This window comes from Zootoca vivipara, chromosome 1 (genome assembly GCF_963506605.1).
Source record: "Zootoca vivipara chromosome 1, rZooViv1.1, whole genome shotgun sequence".
In the NCBI taxonomy this organism is placed as follows: domain Eukaryota; kingdom Metazoa; phylum Chordata; class Lepidosauria; order Squamata; family Lacertidae; genus Zootoca; species Zootoca vivipara.
Genome location: NC_083276.1, coordinates 55,532,957 through 55,546,909, shown reverse-complemented (window position 1 = coordinate 55,546,909; position 13,953 = coordinate 55,532,957). Strand labels below are relative to the sequence as shown.

Genomic DNA, 13,953 nt, shown 5'->3' with positions numbered 1-13,953 from the left:
TTCCAACTCTATGATTCTATGACATCAGCTGCCGCATGAGGTAACACAGATGAAATGTTTCATAATCCAATCCCCAAGACCATGAAGGCATTTAAAAATGGATAGTTAAGTTCGGCCCCAAGACCAGGAAGACATAATGAATAAAAAATGTTTACAGTTAATTGAGTTGATTTATGGAAGAAAGAACCATTAGGATGAAGAGAACAGGAGGAAGACAAGATTTATTGTAATCTCAACTGCCTTCCAACTGCAGCTGTAAATCTCCTCCCACAGAAGACAATGGGAACCACTGAATTCCAGGAGAGAGGAGAGGAGAGTCTGGGGGAGAAAATGCTAGCTGGTCCTGTTAGAGGGCACAATGGATCCTAAGATCTCTGCCATACTTGATGTTTGGAGGACATATGTGCCCTGTAACAAAGACTTACCAGAAATACAATTCTAATCTGAAAAATCACTTCTGGGGTGTCCTGTCTCACAACAACAACAAACAACTGTGATTTTGCAAAAAGGTACACATATTTTTTTCCTGCAACCAGTTTATTGCCTTGCAGGAAGGCTACCACCCTTTCAACTGTGTGCAAATGGGGCCATTTACGCAACACCATTGAATTGCAGACTTAGGGGAAATCTAATGCAGCAACCCTCTATCCGATGATGCCCTGCAATTCGTTTTTGCTGCAACAGAATCTGAATTCTATGTTCAAAACATTTTTTAGAACATATGCATAGCTGTGGAAAGTGGCTGCATGGGTGACACTGACTGGTTTCTTGGTATCTGAAGAAGTGTGCATGCACACGAAAGCTCATACCAAAATATAAACTTAGTTGGTCTTTAAGGTGCTACCGAAGGAATTTTTTTATTTTGCTTCGACTCAGACCAACACGGCTACCTACCTGTAACTGGTTTCTTCGTTGTTATTACGGTGTATGTGTTTCCAAATAAGGCAGGAAAACACTCTCAGCAAAAAATGGTGATCTGAACAGTCCTCACCCCCACCACCAGCAAGAGAAACGTCAATTTCAAATGTGCTTTGCAGTAAGACATGTAGAAAGATATTTTGTTTGGGCTAGTGCTATGCCCTGAGAGAGGAGCTAAGATTTCCGGTGCTTTTTAGACCGCTCCCATCCTAGTGTTCTGCGTCAAAGGTGTGGCCATGAAGTGGAACTGACACATTTCCCTGCAGCCACGATATGCTGTGCCACATCCGACAGAGCCACTCGTGCCAGATTGATTCCTCGGTCACAGTTTTGTAAAAAGTGAGATTTCAGAAGGGGGTGATGGCAAGCGGGAAACGCCACATTTTCTACGCTGTTGGCAAATTTGCACAGCTTTCGGAAGAAGCTGCATTAGCAGGAGGCCGGTAAGAGATAGAGAAAGGGACTGCTGTTCTCAGGGGTGTTTTTACAAAGAGCAGGAAAGGGAATGTGCCTTGACGGGTGCACGGGTGTAATCTCATCCAAGCGGGAATTGTTTCCCATTGGCTCTGCACCAGCCACATCATTAGGCCAGCCTTGAAATCAGATCCTGCCTACTGGTGACATTTTCCTTCAAGCCATGAACTGTGCACTGCCTCTAAAACTTCCTGTCTGGAGTCCAGCTCTTATGGGATTCTGTGTCCCATTTATCTTGACCCAGACACAGAGCAAAGACATTTATTGGCTACTTGCTGCAAAACAGATCAGTAGTCATTTGGGGATGGGGCAGGTGAGTGTGAACCACAACTCTTCTCCTTGCAGACACAAAATATATAGCTAATATATTATCATGTTAATATTTGTGGGTTTTTTGTTTTGTTTTTATGCACCAGAAGAATGTCAGAAACTATAAGCAGAATCCTCAGATCCCCTTAATCCAGTCTAGGTATCTTGCATGTGCATAATCTCTAATGACGAGCAGCAGTGAGCCAAAGATCTTCCCTGGTGTAACTCTCATCCCTCTGACTCATATGTGACACCAGGGATGAACTGCAGCCATGATATCTGGCCCGTGGCCATGCAAGCTCATGCTGTGATCTTGTAAGCTTATTAACATGGCTACACAGGTTCACTACTTAGGTCGCAGGCAAGTCTCCCCAGAGTAAAACTGAATAACTGCCTACGTCTGTCCCCCAAGACTTCATTAGTGTTTATTAATGCCTATTCAATTGTGATGTGTCTAGTAACACCCACTCTCTTTTATGTTAGGTAGGAAAACGTGGAAGTGCCTGGTTATTAGCGACGGATGCTTGATGTTAGACAAGAAATGTTTCTGCTGTTTCTGACATCTCGGGGAAGCCTGCAATAAAATGTCTCCGCAGTCTGGGAACACCCCTTTCTATAGTAAATATGCAACATGTGTGTGTGTGTGGGGGGGGACCGGTAAGAGAATTTGTGCATCACGCTGCAAGCTTCTCTCTATAATCAGTTTACACTGACTGCGCTCAAAGTGAAGCCATGCAGTCTGAGGGTGGACGACAGGTAAGAGGATTCTGTCGACTTCTCTTGGTAACATGATGGGTATAGCTCAGTTGGTAGAACATAGTACTCTTAATCTCAGGGTCGAGAGTTCAAGGCCCATATTGGGCAAAAGTATTTGAAGGGGGTTTGACCAGAGGGCCTTTGTGGTCTCTTCCAACTCTACAATTCTAAGCGTAAGCAGGATTTTGAGTTCCACAAGCTTTGTTAGGCCAAATGGAAGTGCCACTAGCTCTTCATCAACATAATCCCCACCACTCCTTCTAATAATGAACTTGGGTAGGAAATGCAAACAGGATTGTAGCTTGACAAAGCTATTGAGAAACAAGAAGGGGGCATTTGTAAAGCCAGGAGAAATCTGAGGTTTGCAAAAGTGCTTTTTATTTTATTATTTTATCTAGGGGGACACTGCCCCTGCCCCGCTCCAAAAATCCCAGTTTGATATGAGCATGTTCAGTACTCCTAGAATGTATACAGTCAGTTGGAAAAGAAAAAGAGAGCATAGGGAAAGCGAGAGAGGAATGCTATGCTTGGAGGAAATGGCTGACAGAAACCCTGAACAGGAACACTCCTTTTGGGGGAGGGAAGCACTGCAACCCCCACCCCCAACTACTCTAATTTACAGTATATTCCTGCGTATAAGACTACTTTTTAACCCAGGAAAATCTTTTCAAAAGTCGGGTGTCGTCTTATACGGCGGGTCGTTTTATTAATACGGCGAGTATATCCCAAACTCTATATTTTAACTGGAAAAGTTGGGGGTCGTCTTATACACCCAGTCATCTTATACGCCGGAATATACGGGTAGCTTTGTAATGCTCTAGAGTGTGCACAGTGTTGCTTAATGTAGATAGCTTCACAACAACCTTGTACAGGATCAGGTCTGAGAAGCTCCTGGCTTGCTGCACTGGAGCGGTTGCTGCAGAAATCTTCCCAGTCTTTTGGTGCAGAAGGCTCCTCTGTTTCTTTCTCCCTTCTCTTGGTCACCCAGCAGCAATTAGGCCTCCCTGTCCCGGCTCCCCTGTCCCTTCCTTTGCTCTCCAAGGGCCTCCTAAGGCCCATCTTGCTGCTTCCTTCGCTTCTCCTTCCCTTTGGCCAGGTTGGATGTTCTTGTGAACCATCCAGCAACATCTGAATAATGTGATATTGGGTCATCAGTCATGGTTACACAATTGCCTCCTCTTCAGCGACAGGACAGGTGCACCTACCATGATCACGGGTGATCTGACTGTGTGCCACAATGGGGCGAATCCATAGCCATCTTCTCTTGGTATAATATCCAAGGGACCAATGGGACTTTGGGGAAAATAGGAAATTAATGATCCATTAATGCTGAAATCCATATGTCAGAGCCAGTTTACGCCGTAAGGTCATTGTTTTCTGTTCTTGCACAAGTGCACACCTAAGTACAGAGAATATCCCAAGATAGTCATCGCTGATTCATTAATTTTTCATGCTCTTTTGCTAGGAAGGGCAGTCAGATATTAGACAGCATTAAAAAGCAGGACTTGAAGTGAGACTATAATAGCTACGGTAATCCTCAGCCAGAAACATTTGCTTCAGTTACAGTGACTTCAATAAATCTGCATCTGCTGAGGATCTGAAATTGGTTATGTGTGACAGTAAGCAACACAACCTCCAGTCCTTCAGAGCTACATAAGGTTTTCTCATCATACAGATGTATTGATCTTCCATATGTAATTTATATGTCAAAAGCGCCAGTAATGGATCTTTTTGAAGCAATCTTCTATATTCACTAAAGGGACTATTTATTGATCTGGTCATTCATTTTATTGATTTTTCACCCAACCGCCAGATGATCCCCGGTGATCACTTGTCTTCATTACATTTGGGGTTTGGAGAAAAGTTTTTTTCTAGTTTACTTGCTCTCCATTACGCTAATGGAAATTATTGATATGGTCCTATTGTCTAGGAAGCGAGTTTAGGCATTTACAGATGATATAATCATGTTGCATTTCTTTGTGTTTTCTGTTATGACTGTTCTGGGATAATTAGCAGTAAATATTAGTGTTTTGAGCGGAGGTGGGAAATTAATGTAATTCATTCTAAAAGGAACTGAAAGTGCCTTCCGAACAAAACAATGCATGCCAAATGCTCTGTATTCCTGATTAGTTCCTATGAATAATAATAAAAACTACTTAGGTAGTTTAATTTTTAAAAATCACCTCAGGAAGAATTATGCAAATCATTTGTCTTCTTTTCTAAATAGAGCTGCCAGGCCTACCCTGCAGACAGAACTGTGGCTCAGTTTTAGACATTTACTGAGCTGTGCTGGAATCTTATCACAACAGAGAAGCTGACGCATCCCCTCCTTCCACTGTGTACAGAATTTCAAGTGTGGTACAGGTGCCCCACTGGATGCTCAGCTACTGAAATTCTTCGCCCACAAGGAGGGGGACATCATGCAGTCTGGGTATAAGTGCAATTCTGGACTGCCATATGAAAGCAGATTCTGAGAGTTTCACCAAATCATTCTAACATATGGGCAAAAACTTCTTAAAGGCCACTGAAGAAGATATGCTAGAAGATACCCCTTTTGTGAAAGGGATTCAGTTGCATACTCAACATCATCTTGCACGACTGATACCTTTGGGGAGAGGAGGGCAATTTTGATTGGGAGAATGTCATGGGAGGAAAGGGTTAAACGACCATTCACAGCCACTGCTCCCCCCCCCACAGAAAAAGCAAACCAAAATATGGACTACTCCATATTATATTTAGCTTGGCCATAAGGAGTTATATGTTAGGATATGTATAAACAAAGAGCTCGTTCATTTCTGCAGCTTACTCTTGAGCAAACAAACTTCAGCCAGCGGATAAATGGATTGGCTACAGGAAGCCCATCTTGAATTTTTTTTTTAAAGTTTTATTGAGGATTTTCTTGGTTTACAAAGGTAATGCAGTCTCATATTTTTTTTCCCATTGTTATACATCAATCTTGCTTGTTGAGACATTAGGAGGAAGGGGGGTAGAGGTGGGTGGGGTGGGTGGGTGGGGTGGGATGCCTATGTTTCTGTTTTCCTAGATATATGTAGGCGTTCAGTGTCAGCGTTGTTTGTGCGGGTTCTCTGTTGTTCGCTTGTACTCCTTTGTTGCCGAGAGAGGTTGGGGGTTGGCGTAGGGTGTGGTTGCTCATTTTTGGATGGCTGTGGTGGTCTTTGGTTTCTTGTGTGAGTGGGTTGGGTGGGTGTTTTGGTTAGTTTAACCATATTGATTTGAATGCTGACGGTGGGTTTTTGTCATTATCCTGTTGGGCTGTGTAAGTGATGAAGGGGAACCATACTGGGGTGAATGTGTCTTCTTCTGTTTGTCCCCGTGCTAGTTTCAGCTTACTGGTTAGTTTTTCTAGTAGGGCCGTTTCCCATACTACTTGATACCATTGGTCCATGTTTGCTCCTGACAGGTCTTTCCAGTGTCTGGTTATGATGTTTCTGGTTGCTGACAATAGGTGGGTTATGAGTTCTTTGTAATCTGCGTGGGCGTTGTTGTCTTGAAAGATGTTTAATAAGGCCAGTTCTGGGGTGATTTCTAGTACTTGCTTGGTTATCTTACAAATTTCTCTTATGGTTGTTGTCCAGAATGATTGGATTTTGGGGCATTCCCACCACATGTGGAGGTATGTTCCTGTGGAGGTGCACCCTCTCCAGCATTTTGGTGGGGTTCCTGGGTGTATTAGTGCTAGTTTTCTTGGGGTTAGGTACCACCTGTAGGTTAGTTTCATGGAGAGTTCTTTTCTTTTTATTGATATGGATTTGAAGGGGGGTTTAGACCACATTTTGGTCCATTGGGTGGGGTTTATTTCATATCCTATGTCATCCTCCCATTGTTGTTTGATAGCGTTTAGGGGGTTCGTGGGGCTTTTGAGTAGTATTTTGCATATTGCGGATACCAGTCCTTTGCCGTGTCCCTTTGTCGTTAGTAGGTTTTCAAATGTTGTAGGGGGTCTGGTTGCCGCTGATTTTATTGCTGGATTGTTTAGGAGTGTATGGATTTGGTTTTGTGCCAACCAGGGTATTTGGGTGTCTTCTAGTTTGGTTTGTATTTCTTGTGCTGACAGGGGTTTGTTGTTTTTATAGAAGTCTCGATTGTCTCCCTCTCAAGGTGTGTCCATTGTTTTGTCTCATCTTCTAGTATATATGGGATTATATGTCGTATTTGGTTGGCACTGTAATATGCTTGTATGTTGGGGATCCCCCAACCTCCTTCTGAGGTGGGGAGGTGCAGGTATTTGGTGCTTACTCTTGGTTTTTTGTGTGAGAAGATGAAGGAGTGTAGTTTTCGTTGCCATCTTTGAAGCTGGGTTGGGGGTATCCAGATTGGGAGGGTTTGGAATAGGTAGGTTAGTTTCGGGAGGGTGATCATTTTGATCGTGGCTATCTTGTCTGAGAGGGTGAAGTTCATGCTGTTCCATCTCTTTAGGTCTTTGTTTATTTGTTGCCACAGGGGTTTGTAGTTGTGTAGGTATAATTTGTTGAGGTTTTTGGTTATTTGTACCCCTAGATATCTAAATTTGGTATGACAGAGTTTTATCTTGGTGGTGTTGGTGAGTTTTCTTTGAATGTGTGGGGGGGTGTTGAAGCACATGGCTTCTGATTTTGTAAAGTTTACTCGTAGTCCCGACACTGTTGCGAAAGTGTTGAGTTCTCTGATTAGGGAAGTTGCAGTGTTTAAGGGATCTGGTGTTGTGACCATTAGGTCGTCAGCGAATAGCCCTAGTTTGTAGGTTCTGCCTTTTATTTCCATTCCCTTGATGTCTGGGGCTGCTCGAATACGGATTGCTAGGGGTTCCAGAGCCAGGATAAAGAGGAAAGGTGACAGTGGGCATCCTTGCTTTGTGCCTCTTTGGATTACTATGGTATTTGAGTCCATGTTATTGATTCTGCATTTTGCTGAGGCTTGGGAGTATATTTGCTTTAGAGTTTGTAGGAAGTTGGGGCCGAATCTCATGCTATTTAGTACTTCTAGGAGGTATTTCCACTCTAAGCAGTCGAACGCTTTGAGGATGTCTAGTGACATGATTGTTAGTGGGAGTTTAGTTGCCTTGCTATGTTCAATCAGGTTCAGTAGTTTCCTGATAGGGTCTGTAATGTTGCGACCGGGGACGAAGCCAGTCTGGTCTGGGGCTATTAGTTTGGATAGGAATGTTTTTAGGCGGTTGGCCAAGATTGATGTGAATATCTTGTAGTCTTGGTTTATTAGTGAGATCGGGCGGTATGATTCTGCTTTGAGGCTGTCCTTCAGGGGTTTTGGGATGGAGATTATTTTGGAGTGTGTCCAGGTTTGGGGGATGGATTTTCCTTTCATGATGTCGTTAAATAGGCGTGTCATGTACGGCATTAGGGGTTCTTTGAATTTCTTATAGAATTCTGTTGTGAAGCCGTCTGGACCTGGGGCTTTGTGTGGTTTCAGGTTTTTGAGGACTGTGTCTATTTCTTCTGGGGTGATAGGGCTGTCCATGAATTCCTGTTCTTCCTCGGTTAAGGTAGGCATGGTCAGTCCTGCTAGGAATTGTCTGATTTCCTTCTCTGATGGGTTATGGGAGGTGTATAGGATGGAGTAGAATTCTGCAAATTCTGAAGTTATTTCTTTAGGGGAGAATGTTATGTTGCCATCTTTTTTGGTGATGCAGTGTATTCTTGTTTTGAGTGCTTTTTTCCTACATCTGTTCGCTAATAGTCTGGAGTTTTTCCCCCCGTGTTCGTAGAAGCGTTGCTTAGAGTATAAGATGTTGATCATTGTTTTATTGATTTCTAGGGAGTCTATTTCTCTTCTTTTTTGTTCTATAAGTTTAAGTATTTTTTTAGAACCTGTTTGTTTGTAGCGAGATGAGAGAATGTTGATGTCTTGTTCTATCTTATTGATTTTTGAAGAGGTTTGTTTTTTGAGGAGTGCTTTTTCTTTTATGCACACTCCTCTGGTGACCGCTTTCATTGCGTCCCATAAGAGGGGGGTTGATGTATTGTCTACATCGTTTTCCTTGAAGTAGTTCTGGAGAGTTTTTGTGAGCCTCTCTCTAATTTCTTTGTTTGTAGTTAGGATGGGACTGAAGGACCATGATGGGGTGGTTTGCGTTCCCTCTCCTATTCTAATAGTGGCTTCTACTGGGGCGTGGTCTGTGATTTTGATGTTGCCTATGTTTGTTGATTCTACTAGAGGGATCAGGCCCTGTGTGAGCAGAATGCTGTCCAGTCTGGACCTTGTGCCATGGCGTCCAGATTGGAATGTATGAGTGGTGTCTCCTGGGTTTTTTGCACCCCAAATGTCATAGAGACCCCTGTTTTTTAGCATTTTTAGTAATTTATAAGAGTCCCTATTTATTGGGGGAGTTTTTTTGAGGAGGTTTGCCCGTGAGGTTGTAGGGTGAGTGTCTTTCAGGGATATGCCTTTCATATTTAGGTTGAGGTCACCTCCCAGGATTGCTTCCCCTTCCGTGAAGGAGAGGAATTTGTTTAGTGTCTTTTGGAAGAAGTCTAGTTGTTTCGAATTTGGGGCGTATATAGAGCCTATTGTCAGTTTAGTTTTGCCGTCTAGTGCCCCTTTGACAAAGATGAATCTGCCTCTTTTGTCCTTTAGGATTGTTGTGGCTTTAAAGTTTAGGTCTCTACTGAGTATCACTGCTACCCCTCGGGCTTTTCCTGAGCCGTTTGCCACCCACTGTTGACTGAAGCGGGGGTCGTTCAGGAGTTTGCTCCCTTTGGGTGGATTGTGTATTTCTTGTAGAAAGGTGATGTGTGGTTTCATGGAGTTTATGTATGTGGTGATGCGTTTTCTTTTGATGGGGTTTCCCAACCCCCTCACATTTAGTGTAATTGCTTTTAAGTTAGCCATCTTGCTTCTCTGTTGTGTAGGGTGATTACTTGCCAACCCGTCCGGGTCGTCCTGCCTCTCTCTTTGTGTTGTTTGGAGAACCGCTGGAGTTGCGCTGACCTAGGGTGTGTTGGGTAGGGGAATAGTGGGGTTGGAATTAGAATTGGGTTGAGGGGTGGAGGGTAGGTTGTAGAGGGTTTCCTATATGTAGTCATATAGGTGTTTGTTGGGGGAGTTTTGGACCTTTTGGCGGTTAGCCGGTTGGTCCTGGGTCTCAGCTGGTGTGTGGGGGCATGTACAAGAACAAGCCGGCCCCCTTGTCTTTTGTGATGGGAGGTGTCCAGCGAGACGATTTGAGGCGTCATTGTGACGCCAATGACTTGTATGAGGTTCAAAGGCGATGTTGCCCGTGAAAACAGCAACATCTTTTGGGGTGTGTGTGTATTGGTACGCTCTAGTGCCACCGTTTTGTAGGTTAGGTATCAAATTTTGCCTGATTTTGGGTTGTGTTTTGAAAGTTGTACGGGTTGGTTTTTCCTAGTGTGACTGAGGGGGGTAATGAGGGTGTGGGTTGTCGGGTGGTGGGAATGTAGTCGGGGTTGTCTGGACTGGTGTTGGGGGGTTTTCTGTGGGGATGTGGTGTTAGGGGGGGGGTGCTGTTGTTAGCTAATTTTGTAGCTTAGGGAGGGAGGGGAGAAGGGAGGGGGAATCACCAGTCCTGCGATTTGGGATGTATTCCGGTTGCTTCATTGGGTGTTGTTGTTGTTGTAGTTGTTGTTCCTCTGTGAAGAGTAGATCTGGGTGATCTTGGTCTGGTTTCTAGTGCTGACTCCTCGGCGGGGTGATTCTGTGCGTGTCCGTCTTTGGTTGTATTGATACGTCTTGTTGGGTCGCTTTCGTTGCCTTCCTTTTCGTTCCACTCTTGTCCATTTGTTTGCTGTTGTTTCATTGCCGTGGTCCTGATCCTGGCTGTTGCTTGGTGAGTCTTCCTGTTGCTCTTCCGGTGGAAGGTCAATTCCGAGGTCTTCCAGTAGTTGCTTGGCTTCTGGTACGTTGGTTGCCATGTGTTGTGTTGTGCTGGTTGTTACGATGAGGCGGAAGGGGAAGCCCCATCGGTATTTGTAACCTGCTTGCAGGATGCGCTGGGTGTATGGGCGTAAGTTTTTCCTCCGTTTTAGGGTGTCTTGTGATAGATCTTGGAAGGCCGATATGTTGTTTCCTTTGTATTGGAGGTTGTTTGAGTTTCTGAGGTTATTCCAAACCTCTTCTTTCTTCCTGTAGCGCGCAAAGCATACGATGATGTCTCTGGGGGGGGAGTCAGCTTTCGGCTTGGCTCGTAGGGCTCTGTGAGCCCTTTCCAGGTCGTGTATCTCGAGCTTCAGACCTGGGATTGTGTTTTTCAGCCAGCCTACAATTAGGTCGGCTGGACTTCTCTCTTCTGCATTTTCGGGGAAGTTGCGAAAGCGGATATTGCAGCGTCTGCTTCGATCTTCCAGGTCCGCTTGTTTGATTCTCATTTCTTCATTTTCTGTTTCCAGTTTGTTCAGTTTTTCTTTCATGAGTGTGTTTTCCTCCTGGTACTGTTCTATTATTCTCTCCTGCGATTGATTTTTGTTCTCTAGGTCTATCACTTTGGAGGTCAGCTCATTGATAAGAGCCTTCAGGGGGGTCACTGCGGTTTCTACTGCGGCTTGCAGTGCTGTTTTTAGTCTCTTTTCCATTTCTATCATTTCTTCTCTCATTTCATTTAGCGTTGCTGGGTGATCGGTTCCTTGGTGGGGTTGTGCGGCTTCGGCATGATTCGCCATCTCTTTGGTTGATGTCTCCTCGGTCTCTTTGCTGGTTTTGGTTTGGGGCTTGAGGTCTGCTTGGTTTCTTTTTGTGGTGTGATGTGTTGTGGTCAAGACTTGTGGCGTTGGTGGGTTTTGTTGTTGTTGTTGTTGAGTTGGTCAGGCGATGTTGATTGGTGGCTTTGGCAGAGCGTGGCTTAGGAACTGCTTTAAGGTTTCTGTGTTCGTCTCAGTAGCGTCGTCGGGTTGGGGGGCGAGTAACTGGACTGATGGTGGTTAAAGTAGAGCGAGATGAGATGGAGGCGGAAAGAGAGTGAGGGAGAGGGAGAGAGAGGAAAAGGAGAGAGGAATAAGGAGGGGAAAAGGAACGAAGGAGGGAGGGAAGGAAGGGGGGAGGGAAAGAAAGAAGGAGGGAAAGAAAAGGAGAGGAGAAGATAGGGGTGGAAGGAGGGGAGAGGGTTTAGGCAGAGTTTTGTTGTTGTTGTTTTTAAGTTTAGTTGTTTTTTAGTTGGTTTTCCTCTTTTTTCCTCTTGGTTGGTGTAGGGGGTGGGGGAAGTGAATAAAGGAAAAGAGAGTGAAGATTATACAGGGGAAGGGAGAGGGAAGGAGAAGAGCAGGGGGACAACTGAGCAGGCAAATATGCTGTTGATATGGATAAGATCTGGATGCGGGGAGGGGGTTAGAGGAGGGAAATATGTGTATGTGGGATTAAGTAAAATGAAGTAAAGTAAGCGTTAAAAAAGATGAAAGAAGAGTCTGGATAGATAACACTTTAAAAAATGAGATGAAAATAAGGTAAAAGATAAAATAAAATGAGGGTGAGGATAGGAGTACCAATATGTAAGAGGGAAAATAGAGAGCCAGGGGACGTGGTGTCCTCCCAGGGGGTGGCTTTTTCTTGGTGCGCCAGTGGTTGCGGAGGTAGGCTTAGGCTGGGCCAGGTATTTTATGTGCCCTTCTTCTGCCTCTTTCTCCTCTTCCTCTCCTCTCCTCTCCCCCCTCTCCCTCCTTCCCACTTGGTAGCTGTGGTTCTGGAGTATAGGTTTGGGTTTTCACCTGGGGGGGGAGCAGTGCGATGGAGGCCTTGGTGGTGGTAGCAGCGACTATGGCCGTAGGGGGTAGGGGGGTTTCCGGGGGGGGTTCTTCCCCCTCGTTTGGCTTGTGGGTGGCGAGGGGTCCTCTTCTCCCTTTTCCCTTCCCCCCCTCTCTCCTCTCCCTTCACCTTTCTGTTTCTTCCTCCTTGGGGTTTGATGCGGTGGCGGCGGCAGCGACGATGGGGGTGGTGTGCTCTTCTGCTTCTGGCGCGCCGGTGCCTAGCAAGGCTCCCCGTTGCGGCGGCGCAGAAGCTATTGGGTCAGGGCCTTTCTCTCCGGGGGGGGGTCTTTTTCCTTCTTCTCCCCCTCTGGGGCGTCTGGTGTAGCGGTGGGAGTGGCCGCGGCCGTGAGGCAGGCCCTCTCCGGGTCGCCACGTGGAGGGCGGTCAGAGGCCTCGGGGTCTCCGGATCTCGCCCGGTTGCTGGTCTGGAGCTCCCGACTGGAGCTCCCGTCTTCGGCCCGGCAGGCCCGCGGGGGAGCCTCAGCGGCTCTCCGCTCGATCCGCCGGGCGTCTCCGACACCCGCGCGGCTGTTGCTGGGGCCGTGGGTGATCGCGGCCGTCGCCGCGTTGGAGCTTTGTTGGGCCGCCGGCCGGGCGCCCTCAGCTTCGGTCCGGTGGGGTCGCCGGGGGGCCTCCAGCGGCTCCCCGGTTGCTCCACCAGGCTCTCCGGGCGCCCGTGCAACGGCGGCGGCTATCTCGGCGGTTTTTGAGGTCCGGGGGCTGGCCAGGCGGCACGGGCAGGCTGATTGCTCTCAGGAGCTATGCGTTGCCGTGCCGCTCGCCATCTTGGCTCGCCGGAAGTCCGCCCATCTTGAATTTAATGTGGTTTAACCATTCGAAATCTATTTCAATTGATTCTTTGGAAATCTGAATTTGTCCACATTCGGCAGAATGTTCTGTTTCCAAGGAGAGATGTTATCACCCAGCAACAAACTCATCATGAATCAACATTCAAACTTGAGGGGCTACAGCACTGGGGAGCTTTCTGCCACAGACAAGATACATTTACACCACCAAATGAGCTTGACAAATTTATTTAACTGGATTCACAAAGCTCAAGTTAATTAAAAACCAGGTTGTTTTGCTCGGCAAGAGACATGCAACTAAGGGCATTTGAGCTTTCAGAAATGTAACAAGAGGAGCAGACCTACTGATCCCATCATGCACAGGTCTAGAACAAACACAGATTACAGCCAATTATTTTGTAAAACACAAGAGAGCAAAATTTTTCTGTTCTGTTCCCTGAATTATTGACTCCATAGAAACTATCGCATCTCATTTAATTTTTTTCTGAAGACAAAGATGACATTGCGTTTTTGATTATTTGTTGCATAGTGAACGCTCCAAATCTCCATGCCGAATGTTCCCACGACACACCCGCATACAAATAGGAAGATGTCAATAATATGGAGCATTTATAACTCCTAAATAATATTTGCAAGCTTTTTTGTAAAATAAATAAATAAATCCTAAAGTAAAATCTCAGAAATGTTAAATAATGTATACAAAAGACAAATCAACAGGAAAGCTCATACCAATGACAAACTTAGTTGGTCTCTAAGGTGCTACTGGAAGGAATTTTGGTTGTTGTTGTTGTTTCAACTACGGCAGACCAACACAGCTACCTACCTGTAACTTTACCTTTATGCTTTTAGTACCTGGAACATTAATTACAGCTAAATGGATTTTTTAAAAGGTTGCGCAACAGAATATGTTGCTATATTGGAGAAGGGCTGTGTGCAGCTCAGTGGCAGAATATCTCTTTGCATGCAAAAGTCCCAGGCTC

At 45.5% G+C, this 13,953-nt stretch overlaps 1 protein-coding gene across 1 annotated transcript in view; it reads left to right on the top strand.

Annotated features, from left to right (window-relative positions):
* The first annotated feature begins 1,306 nt into the window (after positions 1 to 1,306).
* The window catches only part of LDLRAD3 (low density lipoprotein receptor class A domain containing 3), a 144,844-nt gene continuing 132,197 nt past the window's right edge, over positions 1,307 to 13,953 (top strand). Inside the window, exon 1 of the mRNA XM_035116220.2 lies at positions 1,307 to 1,361. The gene's annotated coding sequence lies outside the window, so the exon portion shown is untranslated. The remainder of the gene's footprint in view (positions 1,362 to 13,953) is intronic.